Source organism: Puma concolor, chromosome E3, assembly GCF_028749965.1.
Source record: "Puma concolor isolate L17-30 chromosome E3, mPumCon1.1.hap2, whole genome shotgun sequence".
Lineage (NCBI taxonomy): Eukaryota > Metazoa > Chordata > Mammalia > Carnivora > Felidae > Puma > Puma concolor.
The window spans coordinates 12491861-12513430 of NC_141682.1; positions in this window are offsets into that span (position 1 = coordinate 12491861).

Here is a 21570-nt window from a genome sequence, read left to right on the forward strand (position 1 = left end):
CGCCGCGTCAAATCAGCTACGTCAAAGGGCCGTCCTTCGTCTAAAATGCCATCCGTGCTCTCGCAAAGCTGGAGGTCTCGCAGAGCGTGACCGGAGGGAATAATGAAAATATCAATGAAAGGTGAAGACCCCAGAAGAGACAGCGGGTGGTTTCACTCAGGAGGTATCACGGAGGGCTCTATGGAGGTGGTGACATCCAAAGCCAGGTCATCGCAGGTATCGGGGCAGGGCGTCCAGGCCCAAGAATAGCGTGAGTACAGACGGGAAGATGGACGCCTGAGCGCGCGTCGAAGGCAGTAAGGAATGACCCGCCCTCTGCCCTGGGTCCACCGTCCCCCGACCCCCAGCCCTGGGAAGGGATGGAAAGGGAGCAAGGGAGCCCCGTGCTGCCTTTTAGGATATGAGTTCTTATGTGTCACTTGTAAGGATGGGGACCTAAAAGCAGTGGTGTAGCAGATAAGGCATTTAGACTTGGACGTGCCCCTCTGCCAGCTGTGTGACCTTAGGCGAATTATTGAACGTCTCGTGCCTCAGTTTCCTCAGCTGCACTGTGATAGTTGAAGGCATGAAAAGACACAACGCAAGTGTAGCACATGGCCTGTGTCCTCTACCTGTGAGCCCCAGTCACCACCTAGAATGATATAGTAATATAACATAACATGTATACAGTATAACATATAATATACGCAGCACGTAATAATATAACACAGTATCCCCCAGACTAGAAATGCACAGGATAGGATATCGGGTGTTTTGCTGCCAACTGTCACACGGGATATTGTGTGCACAGCTCTCGGTTCTTAGAACGCCGTGCGTCACCCCACCACGCGACTCTGGTGCCAACAACACCGGGCCACCAGAACACACTGGAAGGTCGATGTCAAACCGAAAATCAGATCGGGTTTTCTTCTCAGTGACAAATGAAACCAGCATTTTAAAGAATAACGAAATACATATTATTATTATTATTATTCTTGTCTCAAAAATAAAGCACAGAGTTGCTGAAAATGATGTCGGGCCTCTTGCCGGTCGACTCCATAGAAACGATGATCATGATAGCGACTGACGTTTATTGAACACTTGCTATGTGCCAGGCACTGCTGTAAGAACTTCAAATATATTCCTTCCTTCCATGGGTTCACCCTCCTCCCCCCGCCCCCCGCCCCCAATCAGGTGGATTTCATTGTTACCTGAATTTCAGAAAAGAGACAGGAAGGGTTTCCTCAATAGGACTCGTAGCATCCAACCTGGGCTGGCCCAACCTGAAACAGGTGCTCATTTCTCAAGCCGAAGAGGCTTCCGGAATAGCCATCCTGACTTTTGCTTCAAACTATAGATACGCCACGTGTGGGAACGGCTGCCTGTCCCAATACCGTCAAGGCCGAGGGCAACCACGGCCAGGCTGGGCGTCTCCCTGGGCTGATGTTACCAGACAGCCTGCCCCAGCAGGTGTCGCTTCCCAATTACAGACTCTGTGACCCCCCTTTTCCCCCTCCACCAAAAAAATGGGAAGTCTGTGTCTCCTGAGGAGTCGGGATCAAATTGTCTTCCTCCATAAGTGGGAGGCTACAGGGTTATCACCCCAGATGACCAGCAGCATCACATGACCCGTGAAGGACCAAGTTCAGAAGCAACCTCACGGGGTTCCCAGGGGAAGGCTTCTGATGACAGACCCCCGGAGGGCTCAGATTCCCCAAGGGCCGCGGCTCTATCACTCGGTTTCATTCAATACACCCCGTATGGGTTGAAGTTTCCTTTCCGGAGACAGACAGACGGACAGAGACAGAGAGGCATGTGGGCTGGTGATTTTTCAAGAGAAGGCTGTGATCCGGAAAAAAATAGAGGCTCTCTGTTTATTTATCCATCTGTCCTCCAGACTTCCTAAAAAATACTATTTCTATCACTTCCATCCTTAGAATTTGTAGGTACTTATCGTCTGTAAGACCAGCTTAAACTAAAAGGCCTGAAAAATCCAGCCCCAGGGGCGCCTGGGTGGCTCCGTCGGTCAGGTAAGGGTCTGACGTCGGCTCAGATCGTGATCTCGCAGTTCACGAGTGTGAGCCCCACCCCAGGACCTCTGCTGTCAGCGCAGAGCCGGCTTTGGATCCTCTGTCTCCCCCTCTCTCTGTCCCTCCCCTGCTTGCTCTCTCTCTCTCAAAAAATAAATAAACATGAAAAAAACATCTAGCCCCAAACTATATGGTTAAACGTATTTCCCCTTCGAAAACTCCTGCTCCAGCCAAGCTGGTCCGCTCAGCTCTCACCGCCCTTCATGGTGCCTTGACCTTCCTGGCTCCTCCTCCCCCTTCGGGGCTGTGCGTGGCCCGGCCCCTTCCTGGGGAACATGTTGCCACGTGCTTCCCTGGGCCCAGCCGTGGACATGCTGGCCTTTCATTGCTGGCTGATATTCTACACGTTTATGAAAAACTGACATTAAATTATCTCATTGAACATGTGCTCTGGGCAAGATACTGTGCTCTCTCTACCCAGCAGAGACCGGAAGACCTAATCTTCCCCTTCAAGGAGTTCAAAACGTGATGACCAAACTCAGCCGCTAACCACTGCATCGACGCTCTGCAGGTGCATGAGCAATGCGTAGCTGGGCGGAGGACCCCCCCCCCCCAAGAACCCAGACTCCTCCTAATCAACGCGAGATGTTGGACAAAGCCCACGGTGTGTCCAGAAGGCCACTGTAGAGTCATCCGGAGGCCTGTTCTCTCACCAGAGACCGTTTCTGGTTTTGTTTAGAAAGTGTCCACTTGGAGAGCCCAGGCACAATTCCCCCAAGGGCACATGGTACAGAGTAGTTTGCTCCATGTGGGAAGAGAAGGGTCTGGAAGACAGCACGGGGCATCTGGGCGGAGCTCGACGAGACGCCCTCCGGGAAGGGAAGGAGGTGAGTAGTCCCCCTTCCCCCTGGGCTTGAGCAATCCGCCGTTTGAAGGTCAAGGCAACAAGCTCCCGAATACAGCAGCTGGTGAGAGTCAGCACGAGAACACGGGAGAAGCCCACCCACCTGGTGATGGCGGCCTCTGCCCCCTGCCCTCCGGGGCTTCCTGCCGAGGCAAGTTCCCCGAGCGCGATGACAGGTTCTTAGAGCCAACAGGGACTTGCAGCCCTTTCCTTCCCGGAGCCCGAGACCCAAGGACAACCATTCCCACTGAAGTCCCAGCAGTGTTCTTCCCTTCCTTTCATGGCCAGCAGGGAACCCGGCTTCAAAAGGCAACACATCCCTGCCTACTCAGAGGCCGTCAGTCCCCAACACGCAGTGGTCGGGGTGCGGTCCTCCGTCGCTGTGATTGAGGAAATCAGCTGTGGGTCCTCCCAAGTGTCTTCAAAAATCAACTTCTACCTGGGCCTGGTATCTAAACCTAGTCAACCCTGGCCAATGTGGTAAACTTGGAGAAGCGAGTTCACGGTGGCTCTCCTAATCACCTTCCTGTAGGATTCAGGGACCCTGCACCCCCAACACCCATGGAGATGTCCCTCCTGTCTCTCCTAAGCACGTGCCTGTAAGAAGCCAGAGACAGGGGCACCCGGGTGGCTCCGTTGGTTAGGAGTCTGACTTCAGCTCAGGTCACAGTCTCGCCGTCCGTGACTTTGAACCCCGCGTCAGGCTCTGTGCTGACAGCTCGGAGCCTGGAGTCCGCTTCGGACTCTGTGTCTCCCTCTCTCTGCTCCTCCCCCACTCACGCTCTGTCTCTCTGTCTCTCAAAAATAAATAAACATTAAAAAAAATGAAAAAACCAAAAGAAGCCAGAGATAGACCCGACTGACACCCCCCCCCCGGCCCACCCGCCACCAGAAATGAGGAGAGACAACACAGCATTGCGGTTATGGCCTTCTTTGCTGTGTGTCCTCGGGCAAGTTACTTTACTTCTCTGCATTTTCCATCAATAAAACAGTGATGATAATAAGAGTACCCAATTCATAAGTTTGTTGTAAAGATTAGATTAGGGGCTGCCTGAATGGTTCAGTCAGTTGTCTGACTCTTGGTCTCAGCTCAAGTCCTGATCCCAGGGTTGTGGGATCAAGCCCCCCATCGGGCTCCCCGTCGCACTTCAGATACTCTCTTTCTGCCCTTCTCTCCCACTCACGCTCACTCTCTCTCAAATAAAAATTTAAAAAACTATGAAAATCCAGATTAAATACATGTAAATTCCTTAGGTCACAAGTGTTAGATAACTTTAGGTACTGCTATTCGCTTTTTTTTTTTTAATAAGTGGCCACCCTTGTCCAAAGAAGTGAGTTTTCTTTTTTTTTTTTTTTAAATTTTTTTTTTCAACGTTTATTTTATTTTTGGGATAGAGAGAGACAGAGCATGAACGGGGGAGGGGCAGAGAGAGAGGGAGACACAGAATCGGAAACAGGCTCCAGGCTCTGAGCCATCAGCCCAGAGCCCGACGCGGGGCTCGAACTCACGGACCGCGAGATCGTGACCTGGCTGAAGTCGGACGCTTAACCGACTGCGCCACCCAGGCGCCCCAGAAGTGAGTTTTCTAGAGCTGAATTCCATGCACTGAAGCATCTGAGTGCTTGATGGCATAGGCAAATCCAGTCGCCATTCCTAGCGTGTGGAAATCCACCTGCCACGTCGCTGCGCAGGACCGGCCTTGTCCCGGGGTTTCACCCTTGTCAGTCTCATAACCCAGCCCGCCTTCTTCGCGTTTGCTGTTCTCTGCGGTCATGTGATATCTTCATTCCTTTCCTCTCTACAAATATCATTTTTGTTTTCTGTATTTACTACTCAAATCGATGCATTAGACCACAAGCTGTGCATCTGTGTTCATCCTGAAGGAGTCGAAAAAGAAAGATCTCTCTTTCTCCCCCCCCACCCTTTTTTTTTTTTTTTTTGCTATATTTCAATAATTTGGTTTTCTTTACCCAGCAATTCAAGTTTCTGTTCCTGAGGGAAGGGGGGCGGGGAACAAGCACATGCACCAGGGCCTCAGTATGGAAAGAGAATAAACATTTTGTTTTGAGACGCGCAGTTTGAGGCAGAAACCCTGGGACAGGGGTGGGGACGGGGAGAGTGCAGTTTCCCCGGGGAGGGATTATCCTCTCGGACAACAGGGTGTGAGGGTCTTTCACCCCACGGGGATCCCACCAACTATTATCGGCAGGGGCTGGTTAGGGCCAAGAGACGGTTATCAGGTCTGAACGGGGTGCTTGCTGTAACCCGGCCAAGACTCTACTTTTCCAGCCTAGAAGCCGGCAGAGGAATCCCTCTGAAATTCCTCTGGGGAGTTGGAGGGCCCCCCCAGGGTGACAGGGACAATGGCACACGGGGGGGACCAGCAGGCACTTGTCACTCTGCTGACTGATGGTGGGGGAGGGAGTACATCTTAACCTTCCTCCACGAGTCGAATTGCAGGGTGAACCAGCCAAGTCATCACCTTGGTCGCATAGGAGGCAGAGAGCGTAGGGGATTCCCGGCTGTGTGCCATGGGCTTGGGCAGATCACCTCTCTGAACCTCCTGTCTCTCGAGGAGAAGGCGCAACGAACGGCCCCTGTCTCCCAGCAATGCGGTGGTGAGGCCCCAGCATATGGCAAGCACTTAGTATATATTAGCTATTTTTTTTTTTTACAGCTGTTTTATAGAAGAAAACTTGTTTCCCATCCCAATTCACCCCCAGCTATCTGGAAAACTCTGTCGTTCCCACGAACCGATGGTGGTTGACCCCCCGCGACACAAGCCACGTCCAAGCTTAGTTTGCTCACCTTTGGGCCACAGGGGAGGCTGCTTCAAGGCCATGCCCTTCAGAGTCTCAGAAGCGCCCTTGTGAGAACAAAAGGTTCTAGCAGGACCTGCTTCAAATCTCAACTCTTCTTTTCTTTAATATCTTATTTATTTTTGAGCGTGTGCAAGCAGGGGAGGGGCAGACGGGATCTGAAGTGGGCTCTGAGGGGACGGCAGCGGGCCCGATGTGGGGCTTGAACTCATGGACTGCAAGATCATGACCGGAGCGAGAGTCAGATGCTCAACTGACTGAGCCACGCAATCTGAACGATTAATTAAAGGTCTCATGGCCACTCCCTTGATTTGGTCTGAGGACGCTTCTGACTCGGAGAATCTTTGGCTGGGACCCATCACGGATGACACTAATTTTCGTTTTCAACCCAGCGCGCGCTGGGCCTTCCAGATTTCCTCTGAAAATAAAATAAAACAAAAGCGCTCCGTCCTCGGTTCCTCTCTCTCTTCCTATCTCTTCCTATAGGCAGATAAAATAAATTACGTTATGGAAGCAACTTGACCGCTTCAAGACCGCCGTTGGAAATCGCCTCAGCCAGGATCCCAAGTTCTCGAGTTCCGAGCTCCCTAGATCCCTCGGGATTCAGTCTGGCTACGTGCCTGGGGCTGCCCTTTCCCCCAGCCTCATTAACAGCCCCCTCCACGGGCTGCGGCTTCCGGACGTCCCCTGGTCCCAAAGTCGATCCCACATATTTTAGGTTCTGGTCCTGGCCGCATTCCATTTCTGTCTCAGTTCTGGTTTCCCAACCCTAGCAGCCTAAGACGCCAACAATTCCTTCTTTTCCCAGAGCTTCACAGAATCACAGCGAGCTTGGTCGTGCTGTCCCTCGGCTGGTCTCCCCCCTGGACCCCACTCCCGCCCCGCAGATGCGCTCTGCTGGCTGGATGGCCGGCCGACAAATCCAAGATGGCCTCACGCACAGCTACTGCTAGCTCTTGGCTGGGCTGCCTCCCTTCTCCTCCTGGTCTCTCATCCTTCAGGAGTCTCTGGGCTTTCTCAGAGCCGGGTGATCTCAGTATTCCAAAGCACGAAAGCACAGGCTTCAAGGCCCTGTTAAGATCTGGGCCTCGGGATGTCACCCAAAGTCATTTCCATCTGACGCTGATGATGAGGTTAAGTGACGTTAAAGAAGGGCCCTGATTAGTTCACTCTTGCTCTCAGCAGAAGTGGTGCTCTGCCTCCTCCCTCCCAGGACTTCCTTCTTTTTCTTCCTTAGAAAAACCGACAAGAGGTCCTACCTGATGATTTTTCTCAGGTCTTCTCAGCCCCACCTGGTTCTCACCCAAGCCTCCCCACACAAGGAGATCCCACGGAAGAGGAAGGCAGAGATGTTTTTAAGCGCATGAGAATTTCGAGGAGGTCGTGGGCTGACTTCCACCCTTCGCTGCTCCCGGGCTGAACCACATCAGGCCAGCCACCCTCCAGGCCACAAGTTTCCTGGGATGATGAAGTCCTGCTCTCAGGATCCAGGAGAGACCTTACTAGAAACGGAAGTATTGTATAAACTCTTAAAGTAAAGGCTTACGTTAATATCATTCAACTCTATTCTTTCTTTATTATTATTATTTTTAGCTTAGGAGTATCCTTTGCCAATTACTACTGAGAGTTCAAGTGCTCAAACTCAGGCCACCGTGTTTCGTTTGTTTTTTGTTTTGTTTTGTGCCTTCGTTTTTGTTTGTTTGCTTATTGCCACAATCTTCACTTAAGAGGCCAACATTCATCCTTAAATGATGCAAGACATGTCTGACTCGGTTGAGTCCGATCCTCGTGGTTTGGGGGATTTGGGTGACACCTGTGCAAACTCTCAGCTGGGCCTCGGCCCTCTCTGGAAACCAGTTCCGGAGCTTTGGCACAAAGTGGGAACCAGCTGCCCGGGCAGAAGCTGTCAAGGTAAAGGCTGCTTGAGCTCAGATCCGGGCAGGGCCTGAGGGCCGTGACCCGCTAACTAGGTGCAACCTAGAAGAAGGAGAAGGAGAAGAAGGCGCAGGCAGGGAAGGGGGTCATGGGCCCCGCAGGGTAAGCAGCTCCTGGCAGGAGATCGCAGCTCTCCATTTCCCAGGCGACCTTGGTGCCTTGTCAAGGCCCAGAATCGGTATCCAACTTTGGGAGGGAGACTCTCTAGAGGCAGCAGCAGGGAAATCAGGGCAGGGATGGGGGGGGGGGGGGTTAGGGGTGGACAGGGTAGCCTTGGGGGGCAGGGGTGTGGGGAGGGGAGGCAGGGCCAAAGAGGGTAGTGGGGGCAGGAACTGTGCCAGGGCGGGAAGCACTGGGCGGGTGGTGGGGGCAATAATATCTAGGGGGCCAGAGTCACAGAGGGCAGCGTTGGGGGGTAGTCTTAGCAAAGGCAGCCGTCGGGGGGAACAGTGCCAAGATAGGCACTGAGGTCCTGCTGGCCTGGGGACAAAGGCGTGGCTCTGGGAGAATGAGAGCCCAGCGTTTGTGCAGCTTTACCTTCACCCCACTCCTGGCATCGAGGGAAGTTTTTGCCAAACCCCGGAAAGCAGGGGAACCGGACGGACGTCTTTACTTGGTTAAAAAATCTTGGCGTGTTTGTGGGTGGCCCATGCGTATGTCTGTATGTTGGCCACTGGGTAGGGCGGGGGACGACGTGAACTTTCATACAGGCTCTGTGCACTTGAGAAACACACAGTCGAGGTTTCCCCGGAACTTCATTGCATGAATGAATTCCAGCTCATTCATTCATTCGGACGACGTTTATGGCCAGGGACAGCTGAGAGACAAGCACGGTATGTATGTTCCCATGAATGGTAAGAAGCGCTCTGCAGGAAAATAAACCGGATAATGAGACACAGGGCGAGTAGGGGACATGGGACAGGCTCTGAGGAGCTCTGCGGGGGAGAGGGGGGAATCTGAAGCCTGCAGAGGAGGCACCCAAGGAGATGGGGAAGAGCAAGTCAGGCAGAGAGGAACAGGTACAAATACACAGCCATCTCGCCGGAGAGACGGGATGGGGCCGAAGCCAGAGCCACACTGGGCTCCAGCCCCCCAGGCGCCCTGACATCTCCCGCAACAGACTGGGCAATGGACCCGGCGTTTCGCCATGAATGCACCACCCCGGGCTCCCACCCCTCCAACTCTGACGCTCAGGCCTCTTTCAAAGCCCATGTAACAGAGAAAGACCCCACGTCTCCCCTCACATCGAGCTGAAGGCAATCTAGCCTCTACTGTGCCCATTTTGAGTGGCGCGTGTTTGCATATACGTGTGCGTGAGGACGTTCGTGAACATTCTATCACATCTGTCCATTCTGGTGTTGATGTGTGTGTATTTTCATCTCTATCCTGTTTTGAGCTGAAAAAGAAAAACTTCAAGAACTGTTTCGGGGCGCCTGGGTGGCTCAGTCGGTTAAGCATCTCTCTGACTCTTAATAATTTCGGCTCGGGTCATGATCTCACGGGTCGTGACTTCGAGCCCTGCGTCGGGCTCTGCGCTCACCGCACGGACCCTGCTTGAGCTTCTCTCTCTCTCTCTCTGTCTCTCTCTCTGCCTCTCCCCTGCTCATGCTCTCTTTCTCAAAATAAATGAAACTTCAAAAAAAAAAATTCAAAACTATGTTTCCATCCCCTCGTTTTACAGAAAAGGGGGTTGAGTCCGACACTTGCTTAAGATCACAGAGCTGGGATTTGAACCTGACAAGACACCTGGTATTTGATCCCTCGGGGGGCCCCTAGAGGACGGGGAACACTTATGTTTACAAGAGGAGCGTGTTTATTGCAGGCTCTTGAGACTGCGACAGATTCCCTCTAAAGAGGGAACCCCACTTGAAGCCTTTTTTTCGCTCCTCTCCACGTTCACACCTGCCACCCCAGCACTTAGGTCCCCACTCTGGTTTGTACATCTTTGTAGCCCCCACAGTACTTAGAAATGGAAGTTGCTCGATCAATGTTTGTAAATGAGTGAACGGTTGAGTGGGGCACGAATAATGGGTCTTTGCAGGGAGGTCTGGGGGGAATAAAGATTTACCTAACAATTCATGTGGCTCTCAACATGCCACGCATTCTTTCCCTTGCCCAGGAGGCCAATAGCACAGATACGTGCCTTGCCATGAAAAATTCACAACCGTGCATTAGTCCGATACCCTGGTGACGCTGCTCGCAAACGGGAAAGCCAAGGTCACAGCAAAAGCTGTCGTAAATCACATGTGTCTGGAACAGAGCATCTTCCTGTTGGGAAATCTGACCCATTTAGCGCGTTTTCCCGGGGACAGAGGCTACCAACCCCACCTCCTGCTTCAAGAAAGGAACTGCCAGCCAGCCTGCAGCACTGGCCACCGGCACATCAATCCCCTGTCCCCACGATAGCTCAAAGGGAAGTTTGTCTTCCGCCTGGTGCATCAGGCGACTGCGCAAGAAGGTAGGGGAGGCTTTGAAACGCATCTCCCAAACTGTCCCCCATGATGTTCCTAGGTGTCTGGTTCGTAAAAGCATTTCATGGTCACATAATTGGGGGAAGCCAAGTATACTAGACCTTATTCTCCAGAGGCTCTGCAAGGTAGCTGTGAAACCACCCCTCCCCCGCCCAGCCACCCCCTCCTTTCCCTGGCGGGGGGTGGGGGACCTGCTTATCCTGCTTAACCCGGGAGCTCCCGGGATTTGTTCGACAACAGAACCTTCCCTGCCCTTTATACCAGGCAGTAACATCTCTGTGGAACTTCCTGCTGTATGGTTATAGCTACTAGTAACTATAGAGGCTCTTCCAAGGCCCTTAGGCTGACTTCCCCGCCCCCTCCTCTGAGTCATCAAGGGACAGCAGGTGCACAGGAGGACACAAGCGGTATGGCAGAACAGCGATTGAGATTTGCCTGCCAACAGGCCCCAGCCTTCTCATCCACAAGTGTCCTCGTGCCCGCCCGGTGCCCCAATACTTTGGGCTGTCGAATAAAATCGAATCCGGACTTAGGAGACAGAGACTGTTATTCAAAAGGATTATCCCTTGCAATACACTCTCTGATCACAAAATCTACAAAGCCACCAGGGTTAGGCAGGAAGGGGTTTTCTTTTCAAGCTAAGAAAGAACCGGATGTGGGGAAGGGAGATGAAGAGACCGCACGACTGGGTAGTGAGTTAGAGAATGTCATCTAGCCTGAGGCCAGCCTATTCTCGAAGGGGCCCCACGGCTCCCTCTGGAGGGGGTGGGCCAGAGGTCAGGGCCGTGGGCGGAAAAAAGAGAGGCTTACTTACCCCCAGTTTGGGTGACAAGTATTTTGTGCCAATCCAGGAGGTGGGGACTAAACAGTTCAGCTAATCACTCCTGAGGCAAGGAATGGGAATCTGGAAGGTCTGTGTCTGCGTAAACAAAGCAGGCATCTGTGAGTCCTTCTCTAAGGCATATGGACAGGGGTGGGTCTCTGCAGTGAGCCATTTTCCAGAGCACAAAGGGGCAAAGAGGGTGACTTTAACCTTCTCTATATGGGGGAGTGGGATCTAAAAGCACACTTTTAGCTTCTGGGAGAGTTGGGGATCTAAAAGCACACGGCGCGGATGTGGTCACAAAAGGGGTGACAGAATCCTGGTGGCCTAGACAATACTGATTCTTTCTCCTGAGTAACAGGACCCCAGTATATCTGCTTGGCTTTCAGCGAGGCCTGGCTAAGCTCTGATCACTAAAAGCACATAGAAACCACCGAGCAGGATACCCAGGGGTGTCGCTAAGATCAGGACAGACTGTGGGGGTCCATGTTGGTTCATCTGCTTTCCTTCCTGCCTCAGCCCGGGGTTGGCTGGATCTCCAGATGCTTCCTGGGGTCTTGAGATGATTTTGAAGATAGAAATCATGCCCTAAGGATGGTAGGAAAGGAGGAAAGAAGGAACCTAGGTTCCCGGAGGTGTGATAAGCTGCCGGCTACCCCAAGACTGTCTACTTTCTTGCTTCCATTTCTTGGGGGGGAGAAAAAGGAAGGAACAGATTCCTTTGTTATGAAGCCATTGTTGCTTCCATATTGGAAGCCATTGTTGCTTCCATATTGGATCACCCCAATGAAGCTTTTGATGCCAGAGATGGGGAAACAGAGAAGGTTCAGATGAGCCATACTAAGATACTTTCACTTTTATCCTCTGAGAGATCTCTCTCTCTGCACCCCCAGGCCATGCACACACACACAAACTATTCTAAAAGTCAAATTCTACCAAGAACCCTCCCTACGGACCTGAGCGGTGGCCCACAGCGCTCAGGCAGGGCTAAATGCTATGACGCCCTCCAAACTCCTGTTCCTTTGAGGTCCAGATATGGTATGATGGCTACAGGGGTGAGCCACACGGTCCCAAGGGTTTTGTCTTGCTGATGTTACCAAGGACCAAGCTCTCAGGATCCGCTGCTCATGGCCACTGCTGCTGTTTGGGGAAAACAACGAGAAATTTCAGGTAGAGAGAAGGCACTTAACTGGAATTTCCTCATTCAAGGGAATTTTGGAGGCTCCCTCCAAAGGAGCCTCAAAATAACACAAGTAGGTATTTTCCCCCAGACCTCAGCTTAAATACCCCCACACACCCAGGTTGGGCATTGGTTGGCTGTGACCTATGTCCCAACTCCAAGTTCACATAACAGCATCCGATGGGAGAGCAGAGCTCTGAGAAATGATAGCTTCCAGGCATGATCGGCAGACCTGGGTTTTGGCCGATTTGGGCATTAACCCCTTCTGTGACCTTGAGCAACACATCTACTCCTGAACTCCTGTTTTGTTTGTTTGTTTTTTTGTTTTCTGTTTTTTGGGTTTTTTCTTTTGGTATGTATTAGAGCCCTATCGCTGCTGTAACAAATTACCACAACGTACTGGCTTAAAACAACGCAAATGTATTCTCTTACAGTTCCAGAGCTCAGATGTCGAAATGGATTGGTAAGGCAGCGTTCTTTCGGAGGTTCTAGGAGACAATCTGCTTCCTTCTCTTTCTTCGGCCGACGGCCCCTTTCTCCATCTTCAAAAATAATAGCACGGCATCTTCAGGCTCTCTCTGATTCTGACTCTCCTCCTCCCTCTCGTAAGGACGATCATGATTACGTCAGACCCTCCTAAATAATCCCGGATAATCTCCCACCTCAAAATGGCCAACTCAAATCATACCAACAGGTTCCTTTTGCCGTGCGTAGAAACATATCCACAGGTTCCGGGGATTAGGACATGCACGTCCTGGGATCAAAACCACTCTTTTGCCCAATACGATATGAAATCCTGAAGGTTCAGAGAGAAACACCACAAAGTCCCTTCCATTCATTTGCACCTTATTCACGATTGTTACTTCTCCTCTGTGTGGTTCAGATTCATCCGGTCTTTAAAAGCTGTTCTCGTACCGCACTTCTGGCCCTCCTGTCCAGACAGACCGGAGATGCCTTGATGAACATATGTATCTATCTGATGCTTTGGGAACTACTTAAGGAGTACCTGCTGAGTTGGAGACACTCTGCCAAGCCCTGTGGATACACAAAGGTAACTGAGGCATGGTCTCAGCCGCCAAGTAGATTTCAGCAGAGAAATTGCAAAAAGTTGGGAGCACTGCCCCCTGAGTCACGGTCCGCTGACTTATGGGCCTCTCAGGCAAGCACGAATGGAGGCTGTGCCTCATTCCAGTGCTACACCTACAACTTGGGGTATGTGTCTGGCATTCTCAACAGGCGTTTGAGACAAAACAATTGTTTTCCTGGACTCTACAGAGAATTACGGATCATTTGGCATCTGTGGCCTCCCATAAGAAATGTCAGTGATGCCCCCCCCCCACCCAGTCATTGTGACTCACACACACGTGGGCACATTTGTACGTTGCCAAACTCACGCTTATGGTTGGGGCTGCTTCCGGTTGCGAGGCACAGGGTGGAAGGTCATGGAAGAAAAACAGGCCTTCCATCTAATTCTTAGATTTTAGCCTAATTCTAGCAGTCTCATTTCCCAGTGCGCTAACGTGCCCAAAGAGCACATTCAAGTTATTCCTTTTCGGATGAAATATTCACTGTTGAGCCCACAATGGCAATCGCGGCCATCTTATCATTCTTCTGTGGTCGGAGCCTAGGAGCTAACCATGTTCTTGCAAATTCCACTCACCGCTGGAGACCAAAGGCCACAGGGATCTCTTAGCAGCAAGGTATACCACAAAGTCTTTCTTTTTTTTTTTAAGTTTATTTTTTTGTTTTGAGAGAAAGAGGAGAGAGAGAGAGAACGCAGGAGGGACAGAGAGAAAGGAAAAGAGACAGAAGCCCAAGCAGGCTGCGCGCCTTTGGCAAGGAGCCCGATGCGGGGCTCGAACTCATAAACCGGGAGATGGCGACCTGAGCTGAAACCAAGAGTTGGACGCTTAACGGACTGAGCCACCCAGGCGCCCCGGTACACGACAAAGTCTTACTGGGGACGGACGACCAGGGAAAGAGCCGACCGCCATGATTAGCTTGGTCTACCAAGCATGAATTAAAATGTTCGACAGGACAAGCTCTACTTTTCAACAATATCGGTTCCTTCTTATTTGGGGGGGGGGGGACCAAACGTAAATGTTACTTCCAAAATTTCTGGGTCGGGGGGGGGGTGTTTGTTTTAGTCTCTCTCCTAGGGCCGAAGGCTAACCCTGAGAACCAGAGATGATGCCTTCGGAAGGCCTGATGCCGCCATGAGCAATGTCTCCATGTCACTGGCAAGGCCTCCTCCTTTCCTGCACCCAGTCTGCTGTTGGCCTCCGTCCTCTTCCCTTTCTTCAAACCCTTCACCCGGCTTCTATCACGCATCTTTTAGCTTCATACCTAGGAAACAGCCGTAAGGGTGTAGTGTACTTCCAAAGAGAGAGTTAGGAGCACCAATTCGGCCCCTTTGGCTGTCTCCCTCTTAGTTTCCTGGTCTTCAGTTAACAGGCTTTCTTTCTCCCCGATGCCTGCCCACGACCCGCCACAGGGTATGGCTTTCCCTTCCTACTTCCTCCTTCCTCCTCCTCTTCTCTGGGGGAGCCAAGGTTCCCCCCCTCCCCCGCTGACTTCCCCAGCCCTTGCTCAAGGCCCTCATCTTCCGACTCTGCACCCTGTCACTTAGCTCCGATAGGACGCCTTCACGTCTGGCTCTCCCCCACTGTTTTCAAATGCCCACTGCGACTCCGTCCATCAGCAAACCACCCGCCTCCCCGTCTGCTTGACTTTGGGGCATGGCTCTGCTTTCTTTCGTGTACAGGTGAATATATGGACGCATTTCCGTCGGGTATATACCGAGGCACGGAAGGTCTGAATGGCTAAGTGCACATATATCCGGCATCAGATCAGTAAACACTGGCAAAGAGACACCCAACATGCTTCAACCAATTTACATCCCCCGCCAGCAACGTATGGGATTTTTTAGTTGCTTCTACATTTTTCCCTTTCCGGGGGATGTGTGGTAAAATCACATGATGGTGCTAATTTGCATTTCTCTGCTTACCGATAAGCGGGAGCGCCTTTTTCATCTGTTTGCTGGCCCCTTGGATGAAGGGGCCTTTTACAAAGTTCCAGATGAAGTCTCTATTTGTCCTTTGAACCGTCTTTTTCTTATTATTCTGGAGGAGTCCGTGTGACCTGGAGCCATCGGATGGTGATTATCGCTGGGACCTTGGGGGTGGGGGGAGAGTCACTCCCTGCCCACGTGGCTCCCCGTCCCCGGCCACCAGCCAGAAGCGGAGGATGCGTTAAAGCCATGGTGCAAGCCAAGGTTCCCTGGAACTGGGTTCCATCTGCTCTAGAAGCAGTGCTCTGAGACTGCCCTCTGCTTCCAGGGAGCTGTCCTTCAGAAAGTCAGCCCCCTGTCGTGGTTGAGCACAGGTCCCTGGGCTCCACCTCTGAACCTCCCGCTCCTGACCTGTATGACTGATTTAACCCTCCATGTGCCGCGTCCTAAGTCTGCAAGATGAGGACAGTAGTGTACCCACCTCGTATCGTGACTAAATGAATTATCTCATAGAACACCTTGAGAGCGGCGTTTGCCGCCCAGGACCCCCTCCATACACGCTATCTGTTATTATTCACCGACCTCGCTGAGGGCACAGTTGTGACCTATTTGCTTCCCTTGGTTAAAAGCATTGCGAGAAAGTCCGAAAGCATCACGTTCTAGGAGCATCCTCGCTGCCGGTCTCTCTCTAGGTAAGTCACTTAGGGGCGGGTCTGTGGGCTTTGGTTTTCCCGGGGGTGAAAGAACGGCGTTGACCCAAATCATCATCCCAACAACCCCGGTGGCTTCAAACTTTCCCTGGACGCTCCTTTTTATCATCGCAACCAGGGATGGAAGAGAAAAGGCCAAGGCGTCGCACGAACGCTCCACCCGGCTCCCTTCACGAAAGATCCTGAACCTGCTGTGTTCTCTCAGGCACGCAGGCCATAGGTAGGTGACAAGAAAGGGAATGGAAGGTGCCAGAAGAATCAGGCATCACACACACACACACACACTTCTACGTGAGCTCTGCCCCCTTCAACGTTAGCTCTATAAATGGCGGAACTGGGTCTGGTTTGTGAGCCCAGCCCGCCCCGGGGGCCTGGCACAGGGCCTGGCATAACGTAGAGGCACGAGCACCACCAAGGGAGGGGGCACGCTGACCTTCACAGAAGTTTGCAAAGCTGAGTCACCCTGCGGGGCTGGCATCCTCCCGAGGGTATGTGGGCCTCCTTGAAACTCCTTTTCTAGGCCTACCATGCAGGTCCTGAGGCCTGTTGCTTTGAGGGACGGTCTTTTTTTTTTTTTTTTAAGTTTACTTATTTATTCTTGACAGAGAGAGAGAGACAAGGGGGGGGGGGAGGGACAGAGAGAGAGAGAGAGGGAGAGAGAGCGAATCCCGAGCAGGCTCCGCACCGTCAGCACAGAGCCCAACGTGGGGCTTGAACTCACAAACCTTGAGATCACGACCTTAACTGCCACCAAGAGTCGGAGGCTGAACGGCCCGAGCCACCCAGGCGCCCCTCGAGGGACAGTCTGAACGAGCCTCTACGCAGCACGGCAGAGCAGAAAGAATACCAGATGGGGACCCAGGAGACCCAGTTTCTAGCCTTCATCCCACGATTTACTCTCTGGGGGTCCTTGCCCTTCTAGATCTCTCACAAGCCCTCTCCCAAAATTCTGATATTGCCCCCTCCCCCTTAGGTTAGGGCCTGACAATGGAAAGAAGGAAGCCGAAGTATTAACAGTGTGCATCTCTTCACGATAAAAATTCCAGGGAACGTTTTAATCATTCCTTTGTCCTCAAAATGTCTAACAATGGAAAACGGTTTTCATCATAAGAAGAAACAATGCATGCATGCTATTAAAATGTCAGCTAATTCCAGGTCCCGTGTTTTTTTTAGATTTAGAATAAGAATAATGATAATGGCTATCACCTCGAAGCACTCCCTCCCCTTCATTTCTAGATTTAAGCACACATTCCCTAGTGAAGGGACTAGATTAGCATTCCCCTTGTTCTAAAATTGTATGCTTCCAGGGCACCCGGGTGGCTCGGTCGGTTGAGCGGCCGACTTTGGCTCAGGTCATGAGCTCACGGCTCGTGGGTTCGAGCCCTGCCTCAGGCTCTGTGCTGATGGCTCAGAGCCTAGAGCCTGTTTCAGATTCTGTGTCTCCTTCTCTCTGCCCCTCCCCTGCTCATGCTCTGTCTCTCTCTCTCTCTCAAAACTAAATTTTTTTTTTTAATTTGGATTTTATGTGTCCCTACCCAACTCCCCACCTTGAGATCACGTGACCATGAGCCCCACCTCTTTGGAAGGTGCCTCAAAGCACCGAGATGCATCTTGCCGACGCGAGAGCAGAGATGCCACGGAGCCCAGCTGGTCATTTCTGCTGGAGAAACCACCTTGTCTTGCAAAGCATCCCCGTCTACCGGAAAGGGAGCTCAACAGAGGTCTTTGAAGCGAACTGGTTTCGTGAGGGCAAGTGGGGATCTGTAAGAAGCACTCCGGTCGGACTGCCTTGGCTGGGGCAAGGACAGAATCGCCCAACTTCCATCCGTAGCTGGCAGTTTCCAGCCAATTCCCTGGAGTCGGGAGTTAGAATCATTCCAAGGTAAGGAATGAGTCACGGCCACAACAAAAAGTGTATCCAGGGCTGGCTCACCCACCTGAGGCCCTTCCCCTGGCAAAAAGCGAAGAAAACCTCTCCGAGGAGGGAGGAAGCCCCCTTTCTCCCTCTGCCCCTCTCTTTGGCTGTCTCTGTCTGTCCCTCCCGCTGGCAGTCACAAAGTGAGAGTTGGCTTTCAGTCAGTCTGATAATGAACAGCCGGTCCCTGTTGGCAATCACCAAGTTCTTAGTGGGGACTTCTAAAATAGCAAATGACAGCAAACAGTCCTCTTCTGCCTGGAGTCCTCCATTAACCAGACTCCAGAAGTAACTAACACCAGCCATTCGGATCCTTTCTTCGTCGAATAAGGACAAAACAATCTTCAAAAGAAAAATTAACCTTTCATGATATCTGGGTTTCCCCTTTCTTGTCCTGTTTTGTTTTCCTTTCCTTTTTTTCTTAGTGTTTATTTATTTTTGAGAGAGAGAGAGAGAGAGAGCATGAGCGGGACAGGGGCAGAAAGAGAGGGAGACATAGACTCTGAAGCAGGCTCCAGGCTCTGAGCTGTCATCACGGAGCCCAACACGGGGCTCGAACCCACAAACCGTGCGATCATGACCTGAGCAGAAGTCGGACGCTTAACCGTCGGAGCCACCCCGGTGCCCCTTTTTTAACTGTTTTCATGTTTATATATATTTGAGAGAAAGAGAGACAGAGCACGAGCTGGGGAGGTGCAGAGAGAGAGGGAGACACAGAATCCGAAGCAGGCTCCGGGCTCTGAGCCGTCAGCACAGAGCCCAAGGCGGGGTTCGAACCCACGAACTGTGAGCTCATGACATGAGCTGAAGTTGGACGCTTAACCCACTGAGTCACATAGGCGCCCCTCTTTTTTTTTTTTTTTTTTGAGAGAGCAGGCCCACAGCTCTTGGTGAACACCTTGTTGATCTCAAGAGCTTCCAAGGAGGGAAGGAACTGGGGCAGAAGCAGAGCTCTGACCAGGGCTCGGCAGAAATGGTATTGGTTAGACTGGTAAGCTTAACCTCAAGGCCATTACTCTCTCTGGAAAACAACAGGGCCTATCAGAAAACAATACCAGACGCTGGCGTTAGCTAAAGGGTATAGGCCAAATCTACAAGGACAAAGAGAAATACCGAGTACCCCGCAGTGAGTATTTGGGGTCATGGTGGGGTTCGGAGCTGACAGCCAAGAAAGAATTCTCGAAGACGTCTTTGGTGCAGAAAGGTGAGGCTATTAAAGCACAGGGACAGGGGCGCCTGGGTGGCGCAGTCGGTTAAGCGTCCGACTTCAGCCAGGTCACGATCTCGCGGTCTGTGAGTTCGAGCCCCGCGTCGGGCTCTGGGCTGATGGCTCAGAGCCTGGAGCCTGTTTCCGATTCTGTGTCTCCCTCTCTCTCTGCCCCTCCCCCGTTCATGCTCTGTCTCTCTCTGTCCCAAAAATAAATAAACGTTGAAAAAAAAAAATTTAAAAAGCACAGGGACAGGACCCGTGGGCGGAAAGAGCTACCCTGGGGTTGTGCAGACTGACTGCTTATATCCTATGAAGTTCGGGGAGGTAAAATCCAGAGGAAGTTTCTTAAAGAGATCTTCCATATGCTAAGGGCTCACAGATGACTGGAGGCCTAGCGGTGGTCTAGCCAAGGTTGTTTTTTCCCTCCTCCGGCAAAGCCATTAACATTAAGACAGTAGGGATTTCCCAGAGAAACTACCCTGCCAGCCTCAAGTATTTGCCAATGGGCTGCAGGTTACAAAGAAATTCAATTTTATCTGCCATTTCCTCTGGCCTTTGTTCCCCACATCACTATGGAAGGGAGGGTGATGTTGGGGCTCCAGGAAATTGAGTCGACAGGTTTCTGGAGATTAGACGACTGATAGGACCGCCTTTTTCTTGTAATTTACTAAGGTATTTGTAAACCGATGGAGACTGGAGCAGTTTAACCATTTGTTTTTGGTCCTGTGTGCTGGAGGAAGGTCACACACGTCCCTCCTGGGGAGGGGGTGGTGCTAGCTTGTGCTCCGCCCTGAACTTGCCTTGCGGTCCCTCATCACCCCACACCTGTGAATAATACCAACGGGAGGATGGTTGGCACGATTCCTGCCCTTGATCTAAGGCCATTTCCAAGTTTCTGGGGACGACTGTAAGCAGAAAGCCTTGGAAGCAAACCTGCTTGGCCTTTTTGGTTTTTTTTTTTTTTTTTTTTTTTTTTAAATCGCTGGGTTTCGTCAGCAATGTCTGCTGCTCTCCCACAGAACAGACCTCATTCCAGCTCAGAAGACAGCAGGTGAAGACAGTTGTGCGCGTGTTCCAGAAGCAGTCCGGCCCGGCTCCACGACACCCTCAGAACAAGCCCCGTTTTACCCAAGTGAATAATATGGTTTCCCTTCTGTACGCAAAACCATGATATATGGGCAAACTCTGCGTTAATTGGATAAACCAGTGGTAAAACCCCCAAAGAACAATTAACTTTCATGTGAAATACTCCCAGCTGAAATCTGGGGAAACTTGCATGTAATTAGTACTCTCTTCCAGCTCTCCAAAGTATAAAATACAATACATTAGGGCTTGGAACACTAATATCGCTGAGAACACGGCTAACATGGGGAGTCTAATTTGGCCCTAATAGGAGGATGGCAAGCCAGTTGGTGGTCTTACCTGTTCTGGCTAATTGTGTTCCGGGTGATTTAGAAACTCCACGCCCTTGATGCCGTCCGCATGATGCACCGAATGCCCAGCGCCGGGCTGGGCTAAGTCATGAAATCCAGATTTCGAATTCAGAAGTGACCTTAGAGGTCATGTGATCCTGTTCCGAAGCATCCTAATCAGCTCAGGACAATGTGTGAATGACGGCCTCCCGGGGTCACGGCCTCGGGGGTTCAACAGGTCTTGGCTGGACCTCAGCCGTCTCAGCTAAAAATTAGTAAGTGAACACCTGTCTGAAGGCCACCAGAAGGTTCTGTGGTATAAGCATGCTTGCAAGCCACTGATATCCTGAACCTCTGATTCAACGCGCAAATTCCCTCATTAAGTGACGGGTGGGCGGCCAGCCTCTGCTTGAACACTTTCAGGAATGGCTCAGGGACGCAGCGCCGTCCTGGCTCAGGGGCTGCCTGGCCCCCCATGCTGAGAGGGCTTCTGAAGGATGTATCTAGATTCGAGGGAGAAGAGTGCCAAGCTGGCTAGTGCCCTCTGCCCCGGACACGGGCGGTGATAGTTGCTCTGAATCCCATTCGGTAGTGCTTCGTTTTTGAAGATGAAAACAGCGATCCGGAGGCACCTGCGTGGCTCAGTCAGTCGTGCGTCTGACTCCGGCTCAGGTCACGATCTCACGGTTTTTAAGTTCGAGTCCTGCATCGGGCGCTGCACTGGCAGTGTGGATGCCTTCTGGGGATTCTCTCTCTCCCTGTCTCTCTGCCCCTCCTTTGCTCGCACTCTCATTCTCTCTCTCTCTCTCTCCGAATAAATAAATTAATTTTTTAAAAGAAGAAAGAAAATGATGATTCATAAAAAAAGGGACCCTTACTGTCAGTGTATGATCAAATATTAGTGGTATATTCCCAGGAGTACAGGTGCTTGAGCAAGTAGCCACACACATCCAGGGCAATACAGAACTCAGGACAGGCAGCTTTTCTTCCCGTCATGATATCAGAACTTCCTTTGTTATCCGAACAAAGGCTCGTTCAAACCCAGAGCAATCAGAAAGCCAGTGTGCCCATTGTCAAATAGCTTTTGCAAGCATTTCATAAACATCAGCCTCTCTGCCGTTCCCTCTGCCTTCGACTGCACCAACCCAGCCTGGTCACCGATCGGACTTTA